At 38.5% G+C, this 18,487-nt stretch overlaps 1 pseudogene; it reads right to left on the reverse strand.

Moving 5' to 3' along the window:
* Positions 1–1,191: 1,191 nt before the first annotated feature.
* Positions 1,192–1,834, reverse strand: LOC104665545 (annotated as a pseudogene).
* Positions 1,835–18,487: the final 16,653 nt, after the last annotated feature.

Below are 18,487 nucleotides of genomic sequence, written 5' to 3' on the forward strand. Positions count from 1 at the left end.
CATTGCAGACAGAGCCTTGGCAAGCACAGAATCAGCCAGCCCTTCCCCCACCAATGCCCACCCTTGTGCTAACACTATGAGAGAAGAGCAGATCCTCTGCAACATTGAGTGATCCCTCCTGTTTGCAGGGCACAGAGAAGGCAACCAGACCTGCATTTGCCAGCATGTTGCCCCTGAGCTAACACCACCACCAGTGCAGCTGCACACACAGTTGCCAGCAGGTCCCCCAACACCTACCAACTCCCCCAGGTGCATTGCCTCTGCCACTGTGGTGATCACCTGCAGGAAAGCAGGCACCCTGGCACCCACTAGCACTCTGTTGCAGCTGCTGTACCTTGTCTCCTATGCCACCCATAGCACAGTGGATTCCTACCTCAAGGGCCAGAAAACAAAGTTGGGAACCAGTACAAGTCCCCCAGAATAGAGCATGCATTCCAGAAGTTGGAAACTGAGCATTGGCCTTCTACAATTTCCCAGAAATAAAACCAGTCAGCTGAATCTACCTTATACCACAATCAAACCCTCAATATTATCAAATAAGATAAAAGGAAAAAATATCCCAAAGTCAGCAACCTCAAAGATTGAAGGTAGATAGGCCCACAAAGATGAGAAAGAATCAGTGCAAGAACCCTGAAAACTCAAAAAGCAGGAGTGCCTTCTTTCCTCCAAACAACTGTATTGCTTCTCCAGCAAGGGTTCTGAACTGGGCTGAGATGGCTGAAATGACAGACAGAATTCAGAATATGGATAAGAACAAAGATCACTGAGTTACAGAAGTACACTGAAACCCAATCCAAGTGATATGGTTTGGATATGTGTCCCCACCCAAATCTCACATCAAATTGTAATCCCCAGTGTTGTAGGAGAGGCCTGGTGGGAGGTGATTGGATCACGGGGGTGGATTTCCCCCATGCTGTTCTCATGATAGTGAGTTCTCATGAGATCTGGTTGATTAACAGTGTGTAGCACCTCCCTCTTCTCTCTTTTTCCTGCTCCAGCCATGTAAGATATGCCTGCTTCCCCTTCACCTTCTGCTATGATGGGAGTTTCCTGAGGCCTCCCCAGCCATGCTTCCTGTACAGTCTGTGGAACCATGAGCCAATTAAACCTGTTTTCCTTATAAATTACCCAGTCTCAGATATGTCTTTTTTTTTTCTTCCCCTAGCATTACTGCTGACTTATTACAAATCCCTAAGACGAATTTATTTTTTTCTTTTCAACATCTTGTTCTACAGCTTCCTTGGCTCTTTTTGCCTTTATGCCAAAGAGCTGGGCAGTGGCACAGGCCATGAGGAGATGAGCAAAGGCTTTGAAATTCTTCTCCTCCTCAGTGATGACTAGGGCTTTCTCCTTGTAGACATTCTGGATGGGCATGACCGGTCCTGTCAGCTGGATGGCCAATATCAGTTCTTCAACAGAACTGTCTCCCTTCTTGGGGTCCAAGGGCTTCCTGGAGAAGAGGATGAGTTTGGATTGGTACTCCTTCAGCCGCTGCACATTGCCCTGCAGAGACTCAGTGTACTTGTTCTGCCTCCTCCAGTCAATAGAGATGCCAGTGGTCTGGGCTACCTTCTTGTGAATGCCTGCCACCTTGAGCTCCTCCAAGCTGAAGTGCAGCTGGTGCACACCTTGGTGTGATACTGTACAGTGTGGCACTACACAATGGGCCAGATGGGTCCTGACTTGGGGTATGGGGCAATGCAGCGTGCTTTTCCTTGCTGGGCCTCGCGTCTGCGGATCTATGGGCCATCTGGTTGAACCACTTGGCCACACATCACTGGCAGTCCTTGTGGAAGTGGGGCTTCGAGATCATGCCATTACGGCTGGGCACCATGGCTGCCTATGGCCCACCTGTGCAGGAAAACAACTGATCAGAAGGCCGGTCTGAGGTATTTCTTTTTTAAAAAAATTATACTTTAAGTTCTGGGGTACATGTGCAGCACTTGCAGATTTGTTACATAGGTATACATGTGCCATGGTGGTTTGCTGCACCCATCAACCTGCCATCTACATTAAGTATTTCTCCTAATGCCATCCCTTCCCTAGCGCCCCACCCCCCAATAGGCCCTGGTGTGTGATGTCCCCTTCCCTGTATCCATGTGTTCTCAATATTCAACTCCCAGTTATGACTGAGAACATGTGGTGTTTGGTTTTCTGTTCTTGTGATAGTTTGCTGAGAATGATGGTTTCCAGCATCATCCATGTCCCTGCAAAGGACATGAATTCATCCTTTTTTATGGCTGCATAGTATTCCATGGTGTATATGTGCCACATTTTCTTTATCCACTCTATCATTGATGGGCATTTGGGTTGGTTCCAAGTCTTTGCTATTGTGAATAGTGCTACAATAAACATACATGTGCATGTGTCTTTATAGTAGAATGATTTATAATCCTTTGGTTATATACCCAGTAATGGGATGGCTGGGTCAAATGGTATTTCTGGTTCTAGATCCTTGAGAAATTGCCTCACTGTCTTCCACAATGGTTGAACTAATTTACACTCCCACCAACAGTGTAAAAGTATTCCTATTTCTCCACATCCTCTCCAGCATTTGTTGTTTCCCGACATTTTAGTGATCACCATTCTAACTGACGTGAGATGGTATCTCATTGCGGTTTTGATTTGCATTTCTCTGATGACCAGTGATGATGAGCATTTTTTCATATGTCTGTTGGCTGCATAAATGTCTTCTTTTGAGAAGTGTCTGTTCATATCCTTTGCCCACTTTTTGATGGGGTCGTTTGTTTTTTCCTTGTAAATTTGTTTAAGTTCTTTGTAGATTCTGTATATTAGCCCTTTGTCAGATGGATAGATTGCAAAAATTTTCTCCCATTCTGTAGGTTGCCTGTTGTCTCTGATGATAGTTTCTTTGCTGTGAAGAAGCCCTTTAGTTTAATTAGATTCAATTTGTCTATTTTGGCTTTTGTTGCCATTGCTTTTGGTGTTTTCATCATGAAGTCTTTGCCCATGCCTCTGTCCTGAATGGCATTGCCCTAGGTTTTCTTCTAGGGTTTTTATGGTTTTAGGACTTACATTTAAGTCTTTAATCCATCTAGAGTTAATTTCTGTATAAGGTGTAAGGTAGGGATCCAGTTTCAGCTTTCTACATATGGCTGGCCAGTTTTCCTAGCACTGTTTATTAAATAGGGAATCCTTTCCCCATTTCTTGTTTTTGTCAGGTTTGCAAAAGATCAGATGGTTGTAGCTGTGTGGTGTTATTTCTGAGGCATCTGTTCTGTTCCATTGGTCTATATATCTCTTTCGGTACCAGTACCATGCTGTTTTGGTTACTGTAGCCTTGTAGTATAGTTTGAAGTCAGGTAGTGTGATGCCTTCAGTTTTGTTCTTTTTCTTTAGGCTTGCCTTGGCTGTGCAAACTCTTTTTTGGTTCCATATGAAGTTTAAAGTAGTTCATTGATTTTCTCTACTGTTTTCCCATTTTTAATTTTATTAATTTTTGCTCTTTTATTATTTCTTTTACTCTGCTTGCTTTAGGCTTAAATCACTCTCCTTACTATAGTCTCCTGAAGTGGAAGCTTAGGTTATTGATTCTGGATCTTCCTTCTTTTCTAATATATGCATTAATACTATAAATTTCCTTCTAAGCACTGTTTTTGCAGTATGCTAAGAATTTTAATAAGGTGCATTTTAATTTCCATTTAGTTAAAAATACTTTAAATTTTTTCTTGATAATTCTTCTTTGATCTCTGTGTTACTTAGAAGTGTACCGTTTGATCTCCAAGTATTTGGGGATCATCTAGTTATCTTTCTAATATTGACTTACAGTTTAATTTCAATGTGGTTTGAGAATAGACTTTGCATGATTTCTATTCTTTTATATTTGTTAAGGTGTGTTTTATGGCCAAGATTGTTTTCGATTTTAGTCAGTGTTACATGTAAGCTTGAGAAGACTGCATTTTTCTGTTTTGGGGTAGATTATTCTATGAATGTCAATTAGATCAAGTTGATCAATAGTGCTGTTCAGGTTAGTTATATCTTTACTGATTTTCTGTCTGCTTGATCTGTCAATCATCAGAAGAGATGTATTGAAGTTTACAGCTATGATAGTATATTTGTCTATTTCTCTTTTTACATCTATCCACTTTTACCTCATATTTTTTGATGCTGTGTTGTACATTTGTATATGTTTAGGATGATATCTTCTTGGAAAATTATCCTCTTTATTATTATGTAATGTCTCTCTTTATCCATGATAATTTTTCTTGTTCTGTGCTTTGTCCAAAATTAATGTAGCTACTCCAGCTTTTTTTTGTGTTTTTTGGTAACTGCTGGCATGGTATACTCTTCTCCATCCTTTTGTCTTTACCTGACCCTTTAAATTTAATATCTTGTAGACCACATATGATTGGGCCTTGTTTATTTATCCACTCTGATAGTCTCTATCTTCAACCGGTGTATTTATATGATTCACACAAGTGATTATTGATATAGTTGAAATAATTACCTTTCCTGTGTTTAAGCTTTCTATTTGTCCCATTTGTTTTTAAATTCTTACCTCTTCTAGTTCTGCTTTCTCTAGTTCTGGTTGACTATTCTATATTATTCCATTTTATCTCTTAGCATATCAATTATACTTCTTTTTAGTTTTTTTAGTGGTCACCCTAGAATTTGAAATTTTAATTTTTTTAGTGGTGGCCCTAGAATTTGAAAATTACCATTATTAGGTAATCTGAGTCCATTTTGAATAATACCATGCCACTTCAAATATAGTGGAGGCACGTTATAACAATACAATAGTTTCTCCTTATTCATGGGGGGTACATTTCAAGACCCCCAGCAGACAACTGAAACTGCAGATAGTACTGAATCCTATATATACCATGTTATTTTCTATAAAAGCATACCTATGATAAAATTTTATTTATAAAGTAAGCACAGTAATAGATTAATAACTATAGCTAGCAATAAAATAGAGCAATTATAACAATATACTGTAATAAAAGTTAGATGAATGGGGTCTCTTTCTTTTTCACAAAATACCTTATTGTATTTTACTCATGCTTCTTCTTTTTAACATCTTTTTTTTTTTTTTTTAATACTTTAAGTTCTAGGGTATATATGCACAACGTGCAGGTTTGTTACATATGTATACATGTGCCATGTTGGTGTGCTGCACCCATTAACTCATCATTTACATTAGGTATATCTCCTAATGCTATCCCTCCCGCCTCCCCTCTCTGCACAATAGGCCCCGGTGTGTGATGTTCCCCTTCCTGTGTCCAAGCGATCTCATTGCTCAACTCCCACCTATGAGTGAGAACATACGATGTTTGGTTTTCTGTTCTTGCAATAGTTTGCTGAGAATGATGGTTTCCAGCTGCATTCATGTCCCTACAAAGGACACGAACTCATCCTTTTTTATGACTGTATAGTATTCCATGGTGTACAGGTGCCACATTTTCTTAATCCAGTCTGTCACTGATGGACATTTGGATTGATTCCAAGTCTTTGCTGTTGTGAATAGTGCCACAATAAACATACATGTGCATGTGTCTTTATAGCAGCATGATTTATAATCCTTTGGGTATATACCCAGTAATGGGATGGCTGGGTCAAATGGTATTTCTAGTTCTAGATTCTTGAGAAATCACCACACTGTTTTCCACAATGGTTGAACTAGTTTACAGTCCTACTAACAGTGTAAAAGTGTTCCTATTTCTCCACATCCTCTCCAGCACCTTTTGTTTCCTGATTTTTTTAATGATTGCCATTCTAACTGGTATGAGATAGTATCTCATTGTGGTTTTGATTTGCATTTCTCTGATGGCAAGTGATGATGAGCATTTTTTCATGTGTCTGTTGACTGTATAAATGTCTTCTTTTGAGAAATGTCTGTTCATATCCTTTGCCCACTTTTTGATGGGGTTGTTTGTTTTTTTCTTGTAAATTTGTTTAAGTTCTTTGTAGATTCTGGATATTAGCCCTTTGTCAGATGAGTAGATTGCAAAAATTTTCTCCCATTCCATAGGTTGCCTGTTCACTCTGATGGCAGTTTCTCTTGCTGTGCAGAAGCTCTTTAGTTTAATTAGATCCCATTTGTCAATTTTGGCTTTTGTTACCATTGCTTTTAGTGTTTTCATCATGAAGTCCTTGCCCATACCTATGTCCTGAATGGTATTACCTAGGTTTTCTACTAGGGTTTTTATGGTTTTAGGTCTAACAGTTGAGTCTCTAATCCATCTTGAATTAATTTTCATATAAAGAGTAAGGAAAGGATCCAGTTTCAGCTTTCTACTTATGTCTAGCCAATTTTTCCAGCACAATTTATTAAATAGGGAATCCTTTCCCCATTTCTTGTTTTTCTCAGGTTTGTCAAAGATCAGATGGCTTTAGATGTGTGGTATTATTTCTGAGGGCTCTGCTCTGTTCCATTGGTCTATATCCCTATTTTGGTACCAGTACCATACTGTTTTGGTTACTGTAGCCTTGTAGTATAGTTTGAAGTCAGGTAGTGTGATGCCTCCAGCTATGTTCTTTTGGCTTAGGATTGTCTTGGCAATGAGGGCTTTTTTTTTTGGTTCCATATGAACTTTAAAGCAGTTTTTTACAATTCTGTGAAGAAAGTCATTGGTAGCTTAATGGGGATGGCATTGAATCTATAAATTACCTTGGGCAGTGTGACCATTTTCACAATATTGATTTTTCCTATCCATGAGCATGGTATTTTCTTCCATTTGTTTGTGTCCTGTTTTATTTCACTGAGCAGTGGTTTGTAGTTCTCCTTGAAGAGGTCGTTCACATCCCTTGTAAGTTGGATTCCTAGGTATTTTATTCTCTTTGAAGCTATTGAGTTCATTCATGATTTGGCTCTCTGTTTGTCTTATTTTTAATAACAGAATGCTTGTGATTTTTGCACATTGATTTTGTATCCTGAGACTTTGCTGAAGTTGCTTATCAGCTTAGGAGATTTTGGTCTGAGACGATGAAGTTTTCTAAATATACAGTCATGTCATCTGCAAAAGGGATAATTTGACTTCTTCTTTTCCTAATTGAATACCCTTTATTTCTTTCTCCTGCCTGATTGCCCTAGCCAGAACTTCCAACACTATGTTGAATAGGAGTGGTGAGAGAGGGCATCCCTGTCCAGAGGGCATCCCTGTCTTGTGCCAGTTTTCAAATGGAATGCTTCCAGTTTTTGCCCATTCAGTATGATATTGACTGTGGGTTTGTCATAAATAGCTCTTATTATTTTGAGATAGGTTCCATCAATACCAAATTTATTGAGAGTTTTTAGCATGAAGGGCTGTTGAATTTTGTCAAAGGCCTTTTCTGCATCTATTGAGATAATCATGTGGTTTTTGTCTTTGGTTCTGTTTATATGCTGGATTACATTTATTGATTTGCGTATGTTGAACCAGCCTTGCATCCCAGGGATGAAGCCCACTTGATCATGGTGGATAAGCTTTTTGATGTGCTGCTGGATTCGGTTTGCCAGTATTTTACTGAGGATTTTTGCATTGATGTTCATCAGGGGTATTGGTCTAAAATTCTCTTTTTTTGTTGTGTCTCTTCTAGGCTTTGGTATCAGGATGATGTTGGCCTCATAAAATGAGTTAGAGAGGATTCCCTCTTTTTCTGTTGATTGAAATAGTTTCAGAAGGAATGGTACCAGATCCTCCTCGTACCTCTGGTAGAATTCGGCTGTGAATCCATCTGGTCCTGGACTTTTTTTGTTGGTAAGCTATTAATTATTGCCTCAATTTCAGAACCTGTTATTGGTCTATTCAGGGATTCAACTTCTTCCTGGTTTAGTCTTGGGAGAATGTATGTGTCCAGGAGTTTATCCATTTCTTCTAGGTTTTCTAGTTTATTTGTGTAGAGGTGTTTGTAGTATTCTCTGATGGTAGTTTGTATTTCTGTGTGGTCGGTGGTGATATCCCCTTTATCATTTTTTGTTGTGTCTATTTGATTCTTCTCTCTTTTCTTCTTTATTAGTCTTGCTAGCAGTCTATCAATTTTGTTGATCTTTTCAAAAAACTGGCTCCTGGATTCACTGATTTTTTGAAGGGATTTTTGTGTCTCTATCTCCTTCGGTTCTGCTCTGATCTTAGTTATTTCTCGCCTTCTGCTAGCTTTTGAATGTGTTTGCTCTTGCTTCTCTAGTTCTTTTAATTGTGATGTTAGGGTGTCAATTTTAGATCTTTCCTGCTTTCTCTTGTGGGCATTTAGTGGTATAAATTTCCCTCTACACACTGCTTTAAATGTGTCCCAGAGATTCTGGTATGTTGTATCTTTGTTCTCATTGGTTTCAAAGAACATCTTTATTTCTGCCTTCATTTCGTTATGTACCCAGTGGTCATTCAGGAGCAGGTTGTTCAGTTTCCATGTAGTTGAGCGGTTTTGATTGAGTTTCTTAGTCCTGAGTTCTAGTTTGATTGCACTGTGGTCTGAGAGACAGTTTGTTATAATTTCTGTTCTTTTACATTTGCTAAGGAGTGCTTTACTTCCAACTATGTGGTCAATTTTGGAATAAGTGCAATGTGGTGCTGAGAAGAATGTATATTCTGTTGATTTGGGGTGGAGAGTTCTGTAGATGTCTATTAGGTCCGCTTGGTGCAGAGCTGAGTTCAAGTCCTGGATAGCCTTGTTAACTTTCTGTCTCATTGGTCTGTCTAATGTTGACAGTGAGGTGTTAATGTCTCCCATTATTGTTGTATGGGAGTCTAAGTCTGTTTGTAGGTCTTTAATAGCTTGTTTTACAAATTTGAGTGCACTTGTATTGGATGCATATACATTTATGATAGTTAGCTCTTCTTGTTGAATTGATCCCTTTACCATTATGTAATGGCCTTCTTTGTCTCTTTTGATCTTTGTTGGTTTAAAGTCTGTTTTTATCAGAGACTAGGATTGCAGCCCCTGCTTTTTTTTGTTTTCCATTTACTTGGTAGATCTTCTTCCATCCCTTTATCTTGAGCCTATGTGTGTCTCTGCATGTGAGATGGGTCTCCTGAATACAGCAAACTGATGGGTCTTGACTCTTTATCCAATTTGCCAGTCTGTGTGTTTTAATTGGACCATTTAGTCCATTTACATTTAAGGTTAATTTTGTTATGTGTGAACTTGATCCCGTCATTATGATATTAGCTGGTGATTTTGCTCGTTAGTTGATACAGTTTCTTCCTAGCATCGATGGTCTTTACATTTTGGCATGTTTTTGCAATGGCTGCTGCCGGTTGTTCCTTTCCGTGTTTAGTGCTTCCTTCAGGATCTCTTGTAGGGCAGATCTGGTGGTGACAAAAACTCTAAGCATTTGCTTGTCTGTAAAGGATTTTATTTCTCCTTCTCTTATAAATCTTAGTTTGGCTGGATATGAAATTCTGAGTTAAAAATTCTTTTCTTTAAGAATGTTGAATATTGGCCCCCACTCTCTTCTGGCTTGTAGAGTTTCTGCTGAGAGATCTGCTGTTAGTCTGATGGGCTTCCCTTTGTGGGTAACCCGACCTTTCTCTCTGACTGCCCTTAACATTTTTTCCTTCTTTTCAACTTTGGTGAATCTGACAATTATGTGTCTTGGAGTTGCTCTTCTCGAAGAGTATCTTTGTGGCATTCTCTGTATTTCCTGAATTTGAATGTTGGCCTGCCTTGCTGGGTTGGGGAAATTCTCCTGGATAATATCCTGCACAGTGTTTTCCAACTTGGTTCCATTCTCCCTGTCACTTTCAGGCACACCAATCAGACGTAGATTTGGTCTTTTCACATAATCCCATATTTCTTGGAGGCTTTGTTCATTTCTTTTTACTCTTTTTATCTCTAAACTTCTCTTCTTGCTTCATTTCATTAATTTGATCTTCAATCACTGATACTCTTTCTTTCAGTTGATCGAGTCGGTTACTGAAGCCTGTGCATTTGTCACATAGTTCTCGTGTCATGGTTTTCATCTCTTATCAGTTCGTTTATGGACTTCTCTGCATTGGTTATTCTAGTTATCCATTCCTCCATTCTTTTGTCAAGGTTTTTAGTTTCTTTGCACTGAGTACATAGTTCCTCCTTTAGCTCTGAGAAGTTTGATTGACTGAAGCCTTCTTCTCTCAACTCGTCAAAGTCATTCTCTGTCCAGCTTTGTTCCCAAGCTGGCAATGAGCTGTGTTCCTTTGGAGGGGGAGATGTGCTCTGATTTTTTGAATTTCCAGCTTTTCTGCACTGCTTTTTCCCCATCTTTGTGGTTTTGTCTGCCTTTGATCTTTGATAATCTTGATGGACTGATGGGGTTTTGGTGTGGGTGTCCTTTCTTTTTGTTAGTTTTCTTTCTAACAGTCAGGACCCTCGCTGCAAGTCTGTTGGAGTTTGCTTGAGGTCCAGTCCAGACCCTGTTTGCCTGGGTATCAGTAGCAGAGGCTGCAGAAGATAGAATATTGCTGAAGAGCAAGTGTTGCTGTCTGATTCTTGCTCTGGAAGCTTTGTCTCAGAGGTGTACCCATCCGTGTGAGGTGTGAGGTGTCAGCCTGCACCTAGTGAGGGATGTCTCCCGGTTAGGCTACTCAGGGGTCAGGGACCCACTTGAGCAGGCAAGTCTGTCCATTCTCAGATCTCAACCTCCATGGTGGGAGAACCACTGCTCTCTTTAAAGCTGTCAGACAGGGACATTTACATCTGCAGAGGTTTCTGCTGCTTTTTGTTTAGCTATGCCCTCTCCCCAGAGGTGGAGTCTACAGAGGCAGGCAGGCCTCCTTGAGCTGAGGTGGGCTCCACCCAGTTCGAGCTTCCTGGTGGCTTTATTTACCTACTTAAGCCTCAGCAATAGCAGGCGCCCCTCCCCCAGCCTTGCTGTCACCTTGCAGTTAGATCTCAGACTGCTGTGCTAGCAATGAAGGAGGCTCCGTGGCTTGGGACCCTCCAGGCCAGGCATGGGATATAATCTCCTGGTGTGCCACTTGCTAAGACCCTTGGTAAACAAAGTATTAGGGTGGGAGTTCCAGGTGTTATGTGTCTCAGTTTCCCTTGGTTAGGAAAAGGAATTCCCTTCCACCTTGTGATTCCCAGATGAAGCGATGCCTCACCCTGCTTCAGTTCTCGCTGGTTAGGCTGCACCCACTGACCAGCACCAGTTGTTTGACACACCCCAGTGAGATGAACCTGGTACCTCAGTTGAAAATGCAGAAATCACCCATCTTCTGTGTCGCTCATGCTGGGAGCTGGAGGCTGGAGCTGTTCCTCTTCGGCCATCTTGGGCGCCCTCTTGCCCGTGATTCTTCTTGTGATGAAAATGTGAGATGATAAAATACCTATGTGATGAGATTAAGTGAGATGGATGACATAGGCTTTGTAGCATTAGGCTACAATTGACCTTCTCTCAATTCATCAGAAGGAGAAGGACAATACCTGGTGTGGATGATTCTGCATCATTGAGTCCTACTGATTCAACCATTAATGGTTCAATGTCAGGAGCTAACAATGACTAACAGGTGGCTAGTGTATACAGTGTGGATACACTGGGCAAAGGAATGATTCACTTCCCAGATGAGAAGCAGCAGGGTGGTGCAAGATTTATCATGCTTCTCAGAATGACATGCAATTTAAGTCATATGAATTGTTTATTTCTGAAATTTTTTATTTAATATTTTTGTTCTGCAATTGACTGCAGATAAGTGAAACTGCAAAAAGTGAAACCTTGAATGAAGATGTGAGGGACTACTATATTCCTAATTTTTTTCTCTCATTTCTTATGACATCACTGCCATTTATTTTACTTATTTATTATGTGTAGCAATTACCCAATACATTGTTACTATCACTTTTAACAAAGTTATCTCTTAGACTAATTAACAAACAAGTAAAACAAAAGATTTTATCTTGCCTTCATTTATTTCTTCTCTGATGCTCTTCTTTTGTTTATGTGATCTAAGTTTCTGACCTATATCATTTTTCTTCTTCCTAAATAGTTTTTATAAACATTTCTTCCTGGGCAGGTTGGCTGGTGATAAATTTACTCAGTTTTTGTTTGTCTAAGAAAACTTTTATTTCTCCTTCCTTTTTACTGATAATTTTACTGGATGTAGAGTTCAAGATTGTTGGTTTTTTTCTTACAACACTTTAAATATTTCCTTCCACTTTCTTCTTGCTTGCATGATTTTTGATGAGCAGTCTACTTTAATTTTTATGTTTCTTTCTCTATAGATAAGGTTTTATGTGTAAATCTGTTTTCTTAAGATTTTTCCCTTTGTCTTTGGTTTTCTTCAGTTTAAATATGATATACCTAGGTGTAGTTTTAAAAGTATCCTGCTTGGTGTTCTCTGAGCTTTCTGACCATGCTTTAGTCAGAAACCACACTATATTTGAAAAATTCTTGGCCATTACTACTTCAAATATTTCTTTTAATTCACTTTATCTTTCTTTTCCCTTTGGTATTCCAATTACACGTATGTTACACTTCTTGAAATTGTCTCACAGTTTGGGTGTTCTGTTTTTTTTTTCTCATTCTTTATCATTTTGCATTTTTGTTTGGGACGTTTTCATTGACCTATTTTCAAGTTCACTGATTATTTCCTCAGCTGTGTCCAGATTAATTAGCCCATCAAAAGTATTCTTCATTTCTGTTACAGTGTCTTTGATTTCTAGCATTTCCTTTTGATTCTTACAGTTTATATCACTTTGCTTACATTACCCATCTGTTCCTTCAGGTTGTCTAGTTTTTCCATCAGATGTATAATTATATATGTCTTTAGCATATATAATTATTTTAAATTGCCTGTCTGAGAATTTCAAAATTTGTATTATATCTGAATGTGGTTCCATTGCTTGCTTTGTCTTGTTTGGCTCAGAAAATCATACTCAAAAGTATGGTGCTCAGTATGCTGAGCATTTTTGAATTAAAGAAAATTAGACAGTCTTAGAGGTTACCTCAGAACCAAAAACTTTATAACCTTCTTTTGTCTCTTACACCCACCACTCAGTGCAGGGAGGAGCTCTTTCTGAATTTCTTTATATGACTGAGGAAACTTCCTTCCAAAAGAAGTGTAATTGTTTTAAAACTCTCTCCCTAGACATCTCATTAAATAATAACAAAAGATTAACTAGGAAGAGGAGAAGAGAACACATCCAGAAAGATTTTTCATCTATTTTTCTAAGGGGAGCTCTGAGAAATTACCTGAGAGACTGTATCTGCACATTCAGACAACCTTTGTTCATAGTGCAGTTCTGCACCTCATTTTTGGGAAACTAGTCCACAAGATATTGTTTGTCCTTAGGTTCCATTTATTGTGCAAAGAGCATCATTTACACACAACTGAGTGTTCTTTGGGCTCATTCATTTCCTCTAAAAATTATTTACGATTACTGTAAAACTGCCTACAACCCCCTACTTATCTCCCCCTCATAAAGATGTTATTTAAGCCTCAATCATCTGGTTCTACTTTGAGTGTCATATTTTGTATGGCTCCCATGCTTATGCATGTTAATAAATTTGTACGTTTTTTCATGTTATTGTTTATTTTTAGTTTATTTCAGTAAACCTTCAGACAGAATGGAAGAGAAGCTTTCCTTTAGCTCCTACAGTTTCCTCAGATTGTTTTTTTTTTTCTTGCTTGTTTGGTATGCCCTGTAATTTTTTGTTGAAATTAAATGTTATGTTTCAGGTGATAGGAAATGAGGTAGAAGGTCTTCAGTATGAGCGTTTCTGTTAATCTGGCTAGCAGTTGGGGTGTACTTAATATTTGTTGTAGTTTTAGATTCTAGAAGCTTCAAATTTTGTGTCCCTGTTTTAATCTTCCCTATTTTCTTTGAACTTCCTGTGGTCTCCTCAGAAAAAGTCTTGGCCTTGGATCTCTTTCAACTGTAATTCACTATGATCACACTGGAGCCCTGTGAGTGTGGTATAACGCATGGGAAAGAAGAATTTCTATACTTGATCTTAGCCAAAAGGCTGAGAAGTGATGGGAAGAAGAATTTCTATAATCTTATGATTAAATTTCAGTCTTTCATATGCTGATGTCCCTGGACCATGACTTTCACAAATGTGTCTTAGCTTTTTTCCACTCTTACATGAGCTAGCAAGAGTGAATGGGACTGGAGTTGTCATGGATGGGATAAGTCTCTGGAAGTCTTTTCCCCTGGAGAGTAGGCCTTTTTCTGGAGAATGCTCCAGATTATATGATTAGTCTCCCCTCTTCCCTCCATCCTTCTAGAGCCACAGGGGATCTTTCCTGTACATCTACTATGAGAATGTGGTAAGATTTCTAGAGCCAAAACTCAAAAAAATATGAGGATCCCTCTAACATTGTAGCCCTCAAGAGCTTCTCATTCTTGTGCCAGTCTACACTCAGACTCTGGCATTTCACCCAAATAAGCATTTACATGTTTCTACTATGTTATGGCTTCAGCAACTTCTGCTTATTTAGATATGCAGATTTCAGCTGTGTCTCTCTCCAGATTTTTGGGCTGTGATTTGTCCTGCGTAGGAGTGAAAAAGGAAGGCTTTCCCTCTACTCTCTGAAGGTTCACTGAAATGAACTAATAAGGGACAGATTAGCAAGGGAAAAGGTGTACAGATTTATTAATGTGCAGAAGCACAAGAGCCATATGTCAATATGAAATAATTGAAAGGATGAGAATCTAGTTTAAAAATATTTTATTCAAATACAATGCTGTGAATGGACATCTCAGTAACACCGAAGGCAAATAAATGGGATCAGCACTCTGGAACTGAAGAGTTAAAGCATTGCTTCTATAGGCAGAGAACAAAAAATTGAACACAATGACAGCATTTTCCATACAAGGCTAGTTTATGAGTTACGGTAATTTAATTTGTTTTAGCTTGTTTTCCTTTCCAACGTAAAAGGGTATCTGTAACATTTCGTTTTAGGCAATGTGATAGTCATGAGGACTTTGTGTAAGGGATGTATGTCTATAATCAGAAGAACAAAGGTTATAGCTGCCTAGGTTACAGCTGCTTAGGTTACAATCGCCTGTCATGTGACTCAGGTCTCATAATCACATTCCTTTAAGGCTCAAAATAATGTAAAGTTCCAATAGCTTTGATTTTCTTTTTTTGTTTTATTTATTTTTAATATTTATTTTTTGTGGGTACATGGTGGGTGTATATATTTCTGTGATACATGAGTTTTGAAACAGGCATGCAATGTGAAATAATCAGATCATGAAGAATGGAGTACCCATTCCATCAAGCATTTATGATTTGTGTTACAAACAATCCAATTATACTCTTTTAGTTATTTTAAATGTACAATTAAGTTATTATTGACTATAGTCACCCTGTGGTGCTATCAAATAGTAGGTCTTATTCATTCTTTCTATTTTGTGTATCCAGTAACCATCTCCACCTCTTTCCCAAACCTCCCTACCCTTCCCAGACTCTGGCAACCATCCTTTTACTCTCTATGTCCTTGAGTTCAATTGTTTTCATTTTTAGATTCCACAAATAAGGGAGAACATGCAATGATTGTCTTTCTGTGCCTGGCTTATTTCACTTAGCATAATGATCTCCAGTTCTATCCATGACAGGATCTCATTCTCTTTTTTATGGCTGAATAGTATTCCATCTGTATAAGTACCACATTTTCTTTATTCATTTATCTGTTGATGAACACTTAGGTTGCTTCCAAATCTTAGCTATTGTAAACAGTGCTGCAACAAACATGGGAGTGCAGATATCTCTTTGATATACAGATTTCCTTTCTTTTGGATATATACCCAGCAGTGGGATTACTGGGTCATATAGTAGCTCTATTTTAGTTTTTTGAGGAACCTCCAAACTGTTCTTGATAGCAGTTGTACTAGTTTACGTTCCCACCAACAGTGTACAAGGAGGGTTCCCTTTTCTCCACATCTTTGTCAGCATTTGTTATTGCCTGTCTTTTGGATAAAAGCTATTTTAACTAAGGTGAGATGATATCTCATTGTAGTTTTGATTTGCATTTCTCTGATGACCAATGATGTTGAACACCTTTTAATATGCCTGCTTGCCATTTGTATTTCTTCTTTTGAGAAGTGTTTATTCAGATCTTTGACCCATTTTTAAAGCTGGGTTATTAGATATTTTTCCCTATAGAGTTGTTTGAGCTCCTTATATATTCTGGTTATTAATCCCTTGTCAGATAAGTAGTTCAGCTTTGATTTTGAATTACTTATTTTTACACAAAGAAGGGCCAGATGGCTGAAGTTGATATACCCTCTTCATAGGGGAAAGAAATTGGGGAAGAGGAAGACGCCTTTGAAAGACAATTTTGAAGGGTGATAAATAATTTCAGGGAAGATGACTGGACCCAGGAGACAGAAATTAGCTTGCAATTGTTTCTCTGGAGTTTGAATGAGAGACAGAAAATATTTTGTCGTAACATCTGTCTAGGTGTGGTTACATTCCTCAGTCTTCCTTACTATATGGTAGATAATGAAATTTCAGGTTTTTTTCTGGAGGAGTTTCAGATAAATGAACCTCAAGAAGACAATTTTGCCCTGTCCTTAGGAGGAGGAGCAGAAGAAGGCTAGAAAATTCTTGGTTCTGAGGCTCTAGTGTGAGGTCTTTTACTTTTCTTTAGCTCATAACTGCTCAGCATACCAAAGCACCATGCTTTGGAATATCATTTTCTGAGCCCCACATCAATTCAAGAAAAATAATTGATTTTCAGTTTCTCTAGCTTTTCCTTGTTTTAACGCCAGAAGTGACAACTTTCAAGCTCTCTACATGTCCTATCTAGAACTAGAAATCTGGGGAGAAGTATTTTATCACTGATCTTGTTTAGAGTGGCTGGCCCATGCTGCTAATAAAGAGTAGCTTAATTTTTAGTAGGTTTTTGTTTTTATTTTGAGACAGGGTCTTACTCTGTCACACAGGTTGGAGTACAGTGGCGCAATCTCGGTTCACTGCAACCTCTGCCTCCCAGGCTTGAGCGATCCTCCCACCTCAGCCACCGGAGTAGCTGAAACCACAGGTGCACTCCACCACACCCAGCTAATTTTTGTATTTTTAGTAGAGACAGGGTTTCACCATGTTGGTCAGACTGGTCTCGAACTCCTGACCTCAGGCTATCTACCCACCCTGGCCTCTCAAAGTGCTAGGATTATAGGCGTAAGCCACTGCGCCATGCCTTTAGTAGGTTTTTAAACGTTATATTCTCTACATATTATGTGCTCCTCATTGCTTAATCTCAGAAGAACTCTCCTGTTTCCCCCTCAAGCCCTTTGTCCAAATGAAACCATCTGTCTGCTTTTCTATCATTCTTTTTCTCATTCTTTACCCACTGACTCCTACTCATCCTCTAGGTCTGGACTTAAATCTCACTTCTTTGAAGAATATCTCTCTTATTGTTTAAACTTGGTTAAATCAAAACTAGGTTAAATTACTTTATTGTATATTCCTTTGACTCTGTATACTACCTTTGGAAATATTTAAGTCTCTTGAAATTGCTTTTTAAATATAATCCTTTTGAGGGCAGGGACCATTTATGTATGTTTAGTATCTAGCACAATTACTCACACAATATGGGTACTGAAGAATAATTTATTGATTGATACTTGACTGAAAGGTGTGACCCAATAATTCTACATCTGGCTGAGTTTTCTTAAAAGTGTAATGGTAACAGAGAGAAATCCTTTGAGCTGTACTATTTGAAAAAAATTATTTGAATTTGTAATCCAGCTAATCAAAGGATAAAACCAAATATGAAATCATGCATAACTGGAGAAGATGTAGTATAAACAATGAGTTGTCAACATTAAGTCCAGTAAAGCAAAAACATATTTAGGCCCCAAACAGACTGCAATTATTATGATTATTGAAACAAAAGCTACATGATGCAAAAATAATTTGACAATAATAAAATGAAATCTTAGAATATGACCAAAAATTGAGAGTATTAAACCTATACTCTTTTTCTGAAATTGATTGAGAAATACATGTTTCAGAATTAATTTAAAAATTTCAAGGTTACGATTAGTACAAAAACCAGAAAATGAATTATAACTTGGAAATTACTTAGGTGGAGGATGATGTGGGTAGCAAACAAAGTAAATGAAACTACATAATAAAAGTTAGAAATCAAATCAAATACTAAGGAAGAATGAAAGAATACTGGTTAAGACCTATTCTCTCTATATATCCACACATATATGCATGCATAATTTAAAAGGAGTGAAATCTTCTGCTTTTCCTCTAGTAGATGATTTCACTTAAATCCAGTAAAAAGTAGACTTTTTTAGTAGTATAAAAAAGTAGTATAAAAAACAACTTTATGCTGTTTATAGGAGACATAGTTTTTAAAAGTGACCCCGTGAAATTAAAAGTATCAGTGTTGGCCAGGCATGGTGGCTCACGCCTGTGATCCCAGCACTTTGGGAGGCAGAGGCGGGCAAATCATGTGATCAGGAGATCGAGACCATCCTGGCTAACACGGTGAAACCCCGTCTACACTGAAAATACAAAGAATTAGCCGGGCGTGGTGGCGGGCACCTGTTGTTCCAGCTACTTGGGAGGCTGAGGCAGGAGAATGGCGTGAACCTGGGAGGCGGAGCT

The sequence above is a fragment of the Rhinopithecus roxellana genome, chromosome 8 (assembly GCF_007565055.1).
Source record: "Rhinopithecus roxellana isolate Shanxi Qingling chromosome 8, ASM756505v1, whole genome shotgun sequence".
NCBI classification, from domain to species: Eukaryota; Metazoa; Chordata; class Mammalia; order Primates; family Cercopithecidae; genus Rhinopithecus; species Rhinopithecus roxellana.